This window comes from Fukomys damarensis, unplaced genomic scaffold, assembly GCF_012274545.1.
Source record: "Fukomys damarensis isolate Sample0158 unplaced genomic scaffold, DMR_v1.0_HiC HiC_scaffold_14, whole genome shotgun sequence".
NCBI lineage: Eukaryota > Metazoa > Chordata > Mammalia > Rodentia > Bathyergidae > Fukomys > Fukomys damarensis.
In genome coordinates this window covers 22497348-22505139 of record NW_022900926.1, presented here as the reverse complement: position 1 = coordinate 22505139, position 7792 = coordinate 22497348, and the positions used below count along the sequence as shown (strand labels likewise).

General features: G+C 37.7%; 1 protein-coding gene across 3 annotated transcripts in view; it reads right to left on the bottom strand.

Moving 5' to 3' along the window:
• Bclaf1 (BCL2 associated transcription factor 1) overlaps positions 1-7792 on the bottom strand; it is a 32004-nt gene that overhangs the window by 23725 nt on the left and 487 nt on the right. For all 3 annotated transcript variants that reach the window (XR_780707.3, XM_010626570.2, XM_010626569.2), the window contains exon 2: positions 1510-1611. The gene's annotated coding sequence lies outside the window, so the exon portion shown is untranslated. The remainder of the gene's footprint in view (positions 1-1509; positions 1612-7792) is intronic.

The window sequence follows — 7792 nt, the reverse complement described above, 5'->3', positions numbered from 1 at the left end:
TCTAAAATCTCTGCTCTTAGGTCTTAACTTTCTTTTGTTTGTTTGTTTTTTAAAGTGGTGATTTCTCTTAAGTGATTCAGGAGTTTTGTAGGCTTTTCCAGCCCCGAACATCTGGGTTGGTATGGAATAAAAAAATGAAGACTAAGAGAGTCTTCACTAAGAAAATAGACTCTCTACCTCAAGACTGCAGGCCACTCAGGTACTTTAAAAAATACAATTACAAATGGCACCATCAGGGCCAGGGATGTAGCTCACTGGCACCATGCCTGACTGGCAAGCACAAGATCCTGAGTTCAAGCTTTAGTGGATCATTTACTGACTGAAAATTCACAAGTCAAAGATGATGCATGCCTTTTTTTTATTCAATGATGTATCTCCAGGACACAGCATATGAACACAGTATTTCCTAAGTAACTTGAAATGGATGCATTCTGCAGAACCTAGAAGTTTTTCTTTTCATTAAAAAGTTTGAATTTTGTTTTGTTTTTGCTTGAAGTACTGAAGATGGAACCCAGAAATCACTGAACTACATCCTCGACTTTTGTTATTCTGAGACAGGGTCTCATTAAACTGCCTAGACTGCCCTCAAATTCATAATCCTCAAATTTGTAATCAAACTTGTCTCCCAAGTAGCTGAATAAAGACATGTGCCACAACTGGTTTGGCTTAATTTTTAAATAGACATACAAGAAACTTTAAAATAAGAGGTAAGAAAACATACCCATAATCCTAGTACTCAAAAGACTGACACAAGAGAAATGAGTGAATCTGAGGCTACCCTGGACAACACAGTAAGCTCAAGGCTATCTAGACTACATAGCAAGACCCTGTCTCAAAACAAGGCAAAACAAACAAACAAACAAACAGCATACCTATCAGTCCAAAAAAATTTGGGCTGATGTTGTTTCTCCTGCCCTCCTATAAAAATATAGTTGAGCAAAAGAAACTAAAGCTATAGCCTGTGCATTTAGACTACCTAGCTCAAATCCAGACTTAAAACACTTTTTTGGTTGTGAGCTTGCACAAATTCCTTAATCTCGCTACGCCTGTTTCAACTGTAAGGGGGGGGGATCTACAGCACCTACTTCAAAGAGCTGTAGAGGACTAAATGAGTTAATACATGTAATTCATGTAATACAGTGCTTGCAATAATAAGGAATTAATTTTAATTACCTTAAAACCAAAGTAGAGAGAAAAAAGTTAAATTATGAAACTCCTCTTGTTTGCATTAGGTAAGATGGGTTAAGTAGCAGGGTCATTTGTCTTGTTTTAAAATGGCTTTGTTATGTTCTGAGTCTTAGTAGAGGTGTTTACAGAAATAGAAGAAGCAGACATACCACCTAGAAGCAGGAGAGATGAAAAGAATCTTTTTCCTAAAGCTAACTTAGAATGTGACTTCATACAAGCCACTCCCCTCAAAAAGCTTCAGACCACAGCACTTTTAATCAATCACTCTATCTCAATCAAGTTAAGTCAAAACTGAAAACTACAAAAATGAATGTTATTTACCTTAGGCTTATGCAGGATCAAGAAGCCAGTGAAGCCTTTAAAATACTGTAAAGTTCTTCCTGAAGAGAATGTTCTGAGAAATTAAACTCTAATTTCAAATTCCTAACAAAGATAAAAAAATACAAGTTTATGTTAAATTGATTACCCACTACTTACATAATATTGTACACTGCAATAAATGAATAAAAGCACTAATGATGCCAGAGAAACAAACTTTTAACCATAAAAATTTGTTTTTTAGGGCTCAGGGGCTCTGAGTCTATCTAGTGAGCACAAGGTCCTGAGTTTAATCCGCAGGATCCCCCACAAAAAAGTTTTTTAATCACAATGAAGCAGTACATCACATAACTGACAGCAAGTTAACATTTTAATTCTGGGCTTGAGAAAAGAAGATATGCTCTCCTCTATTCAGAAAATTCTTAGGTAATTAATAATGCCATTTTACCAAATGAAAACACATAATCTGTAGTAAATGTAAATACTCATAATGCAAGAGTGTATAACAACTAAAATAATGAGTTTAATCCTCTACTTATTCTATGAACACATTGTTTCATAGTTTCATCTAACCCGACATAAGCATGATGTAACAGCTGTAACAGTAACTCTAAATCATATTCCGAATAGTATATTCATACATGCACAGACATGAAACACCTATCTTTTTGAAGGCAACACTCTCCCTATATAATTAACCATTAGTATGTAAGTAAATTTAAATTTGGCTCAAAATGTCAAGCAGTTACCAACACTGAAAGGGTTATTAGCTTTGTAAATATTCATGATTATTCATTATATACAAAGGATGATCTAAAATCGTGAGGAAAGCAAAACTAAAAACTAGAAAATACAAGCTTGATGTATATCCACAAAGAATACATAACAAGCTCAAACAAGAAAAAATACACATTACAACTAAATCCCATGAATTTTACAAAGTAATAATCCAATTTAAAAAATGGAGGCCAGGCATGGTGATGCACACCTACAGTCCCAGTACTTGAGGAGGCTGAGAAAGGAAGAGCACTTCCAATTAAGAGGCCAGTCTGGGCTACACAGTGAGTTCAAGGCTAGGCTGAACTATATATACAGAGGGACCCTGCCAAAAGACAGGAAAGGCAGGCAGGCAGGCGAAAGAAAGCAAGCAGTAATGGGAATACAAAGGAAAAATTAAACTTTAAATTAGTCAATCAAGAATGGTAAGCTCTAAATAACTGTGGACCTACAATTAGGGAGATTACAGAGATCCATGGTTAAAGCTGGGAGTGGTGGCACATGCCTGTAAACCTAGCTTCCTGAAAACTGAGGCAGGAGGATCTCAAGTTCCAGGTCTGTGTTGAATACACAGCAAGACTAGCCTCAAAAAAAAAAAATAAATAATAAAAATAATAATAAGTAAATAAATTTAAAAATAAGAAAGATCCAATGTTCAGACTAGAAAAAAGTTGTAGGAACCTAGTAAGTCACAGCTAATATGTACAAATGCAAAAAGCAGCACAATAAAAAGCCAAGCAGACCTAGATACAAAAATAAAAGGTTTCCTAAAGGACACTCAAGTTTAGTATTTATCAAAACCCCCATGTGGGCAGGAAAAAAGGCTAATCTTCTAAATTACTGTACTGCAAGATATTTTATTCTAACTTAAGTCAATACCACTGATTTCACTCATGAAAGTGGTACAAGGGTCATTTTAGCAAACAGCAACCCCTAAACAATTCCAAAACACCATTTTTTTTTTTTTTTGGTACAGGGGACTGAATTTGGGACCTTGCACTTGCAAGGCAGGCAGTGGCACCACTGAGCTAAACTCTGGGTCCCCAAAAGGCCAATTTTAATTTCTACACATTCAGAGACAATCAACTGCCAAGTCTCTTTACTCCAACTGATAATTTTCTGAAGTTTTAAGAAAGAATACTCTAAAAATAGAAAGCTTACACTGTAGATTGTTGGACCCAGGGCTATATATTCTTATCCAGTCTATAAATACATTCAAGTACACAGTATTATCAAGTACAGTACAGTAGACATTCAAGTTTTTTTTTAAGAGTAAAAGATATAGTTCCATTAATTCCCCTCAAAATGCTCCCCCTCACTTTGAACACACATCCCATCATTCTTGCCACTTTCTGAAGTTAGTTCTCCAAGTCCTTTCATGAATGTCTTTTGTTGCACTATCCTGGGCCGCCTCAATGTACTTAATTCAAAATATTTACCACTTACAGCCATTCTGATTTTGGGGAAGAGTCTAAAATCAGATGGTGCCATATATGGTGAATAAAATAAATGAAGACCCAAAATAATGTTTTTATCAGACAGAAATTGTCCATTATGCTTTGACAGAAATTGCTGTAATGTTTTGAATCAATTCAGGACACTGAGCTAAGTCACAAAACGATACTACTCATGAACTATGCTCAAGAAAGATGCCTGAGAATTCTCTACTCCAATGAGGTCCAATGAGGGGAGGACAGAAAACAACATCAAATAGTGTGACTAAGTATCACAAAATGATGCATTAGCAGGAATGCTAGTAGGTAGACTTACCTAAGGTGGGTCCTTGGGCCCTCTTTAAAGGAGGTAGCAAAAAGTAACATAGCAAAGATCCACAGAGAAGAGCATTCTAGGCAAAAAATACAATACTTTGCAAATTCAGGACAGAAAAAGCAGTAAGAAAGTTGAGGCACTATGATCAAGGCATTGAAAATAAAAGACAATGCAGTTCAAAATCATATCTAGTAAGCCAGGATAGTGAGTCTGGATTCTACTCCAACTAATGGAAAATTCCTAGAGGCTTTTGATTGGTTGGTTGGTTTGAGATAGGGTCTTGCTATGTAGTACTTCTGCCTCAGCCAAGTGCTGGGATTATGGGCATGAGCCACCACACTCAGTTCCTAGAGGTTTGATTAGAAGTCTTATCATCTGACTTAAATTTAAGACAGTTGCTTATACGGATAAAGAACATGGAAAGGAGAGCAAGGAGACAAAGTTAAATCTTGAGGATACTGGGATAAAGTGGTAGAAATGGACAAAAGAAGCAAATCTAAGATCTGGTTTTTTTAGTCAACAAGACTTGCTCATAGATTACTGGGAATATGGAACATCAGAGAATGAAAAACAAAGAAACTTGAGAACTTCTAAAATTTAAGTTTTAGGCTCTTCTTGGAAAAGAGCAAGTTAGGGCAGGGGTGGGAATGACAAAAATGTATTTGCCCTTTAGGGGCCAGTTACAGGGTTTAAACAGTTTATCCAGAATTTGCAATTTCCCGAACTCAACTACTGTGATCTCTTCAATATCCTAATTCAACAGCTAGATGCCACCAAAACCCAAGTATAGAATTCATAATGCCAATTATACTTTCCTTTTATTATAACCAAGATCACTTACTAATACATCCTATTTGTAAGGTAAGATAGGCAATAAACTGCCTCATGAATCTGTATTTATGATTCACCAACCAGTGAGGAAAATAAGATAAAATAAACATATTATTTAATTTTAAAAATAAAGCTCATAAATATCTTAAAAGAGCCTGTATGTAATGGAATATACAATGACCCGGGAGAACACAGGAGACTAAAGAAACTACAGTACCCAAGACGAAACAACACAAAATAAGATTTCTTCCCTCTCCCCTACTGGGGTCGGAATCCAAGGTCCCTCACAATGAGCTACATGCCCATTATGTAGGCTATTGCTCAGCCGCCAAATTGCAGTTTGGGCTCCAACCTGTGATCTTCCTGTCTCAGCCTCGAAGTGCTCCTCAAAATAAATCCATACTATTTCAAATATATTTCAGCCAAATCTTCATTTCAACATACTCAAGGAGTCTAGACCAAAGATTCCTATTAATCAGTTATTCACATCTTTCAAGATCCTAAAAATACTCAGTGATCATCCCTCCAGTATACTAGCTTCAAATTGGGGCTCACCTTACACCTGGCTACTGAACAGTAGACAAGTTACTTAATCTCAGCTTCCACTTCCGCAGGTATATTTTTAGGTTTCACGAAATGAGGAATGTAAAAAAGCTACTGCTTGGCACATGGTACACACTACTCAAGCAGTAACTATCATGTCTACTGAACACTGTTAAAGTCTTTCTGCAAGCTATCCATTAAATTTTACTTCAAATAATTCTTGTAAGATTAGTCTTTACAGTAACTGCATCAATCAGCATTATGTAAGTCTTTACAGAAATGCTTACTAAGATCTTTAGAATTTTAGCCAGGTATAGCAATAATTCCAGCACTAAACAGGCTGAGGCAGGAGGATCACTGTGAGTTCGAGACCAGCCTGGGCTTCACAGTGAGTTCCAGGTCAGTCTCAACTACACAGGGAGACCCTGTCTCAAAAAACCAAAAGAAAAAAAAAAATTAAATGATTTCAACTGAAGTAATACTAATGGTAAATAATGAATCCACAACTATGCCTTCAGCATTTACTACCCAGAAATAGGATGCTCTTCTTTATTCTCTTATCTACTCATCTGCTAAATAACAAAACACCGAAAATTACACTCCAGAATTCAGCTGTTCAACTGATGGTTTCAAATGTAGTTTCAGGGAATTTCCAATTCAAAGATCTATGTGGAAGTAAAAAAACTACATAAAATGCACAAGACTTCTTTCATCTATTACAGCTCATTGCCCATATAAATTGTTTAATACATCCAAGTAGCTACGAGCCTATTACTGAGTTTTGTTTTGTTTTTTTTACTACAGCCATGTCCTAAAACACTGTTCTTCAAAATCCATCCAGTTCTAACCAAACTGCCTCTTAGCTCTCTAATTACCTAAATTAAGCAGGACTCCAGGGTATACCTCAAACAAAAGTCTTAAAAAAAGACCTACCACTAGACAAGCTTTATGTTTACTACCATGAGCTATTTAAGACACATAATCCTTCCATCAAATTACCCTGAACTGGTTATATGCCAAAAGGCATATAAACTTGTAAAGCAGTTTTTCCAATGTAAAGTTCTTTACTTTCTAAATAGTAACCTAATCTTTGCAATTAAAAGTCCATCTGGAGGCTGGGGATTTAACTCAGTGGTACCACCGCCTGGCTCACAAGGGCAAGGTCCTGAGTTCAATACCCGGTACAATAAATAAATTAATTTTTTAAAAAGTCGAACTGGAATGAGAACTCTAGCCAAGAAAAAATAATTCATCTTTTTCATATAAAAATATTTTACAGACTGTGATAACTGACTACAAGTCTTAAGTAGCTAATCATTTTTTCATCCGTTTTAGCCACATCTGCCTTCAATTTAATTTTTCAACTCTGAAACACTAAAAAGAATGTTTTTTTAAAGTAGCAGTAACCAGGCCAGAGATTTAGCTCAGTGATTTCGCCGCCTGCCTCGCAAGCGCAAGGCTCCCGGGTTCGATTCCCTGTACCAAAATAATAAAGAAGTAGCTGCCAATATTGCTGCTTGACCCTAACGAGATACAATTTAAAAGTGAGGGGGCCATCGCCGGTGATCCCGTTGCAATTAAAGAGACCGTTTTAAAATTATTTAAAAATAAAAATGGCAAAGCGGTTCAGAGACCCTGGGTTCAATCTCCGCAGGGAGGGGCCAACCTATGGGTTTAAATTGAGAACTAAAAGTATAACCTCAACTCACCACTCCCACCCATTTGCCCTACTAGCCTGTACACCCATCTTGGCTGGAACTTTTCTGACCCGACGTAACTGAGTCACTTGCAGAAAGGACACAGCTTCGCTCGCACTACTACAAGACTGCTCTTTCGGGCAGTCTTTCGGGCAGGGCCGGATCGCCACCCCAGTAAACAGTACTAGGGACTGACTGCTAAAGTAGAGAATTCAAGTTCGTTTCACAACAAAGGGGTTTCCAGGGGGACGGAAATGCTGAGCTCCGAGAAAACTTTCACACAACATAAAGGGTGGAGTCAGCTACAAAGGACTACGGGAATCTCAATCTGAGTAACAAAAATGAGGCCTAAACCTTTAGATAGCGTGCAGATGCAGAAAAGAATTTAAGGACGAAGAAAAAGGGAGTCAACACCTACCCACTGCACTTTGTTGCAGGTGAGTGAGTTTATCAAAACCCCAAAGGTTGGGAAAGAAGATACCTCAGCAAGGCAAGAGAGGCGGATATGAGGTACTTCACCAGCCTGGGGGAGGAGGGGAACGCATGCGCACAGCGTACAGTCGGGAGCGCGCTGGGGTCCGCGCCGAAAAATGGGGGAAGGGCGGACCAAAGAGTCTGCGCAAGCGCAAGAGGAGGCGGCGCGGTCCCCGGCTCTCAAGACAGGCTCG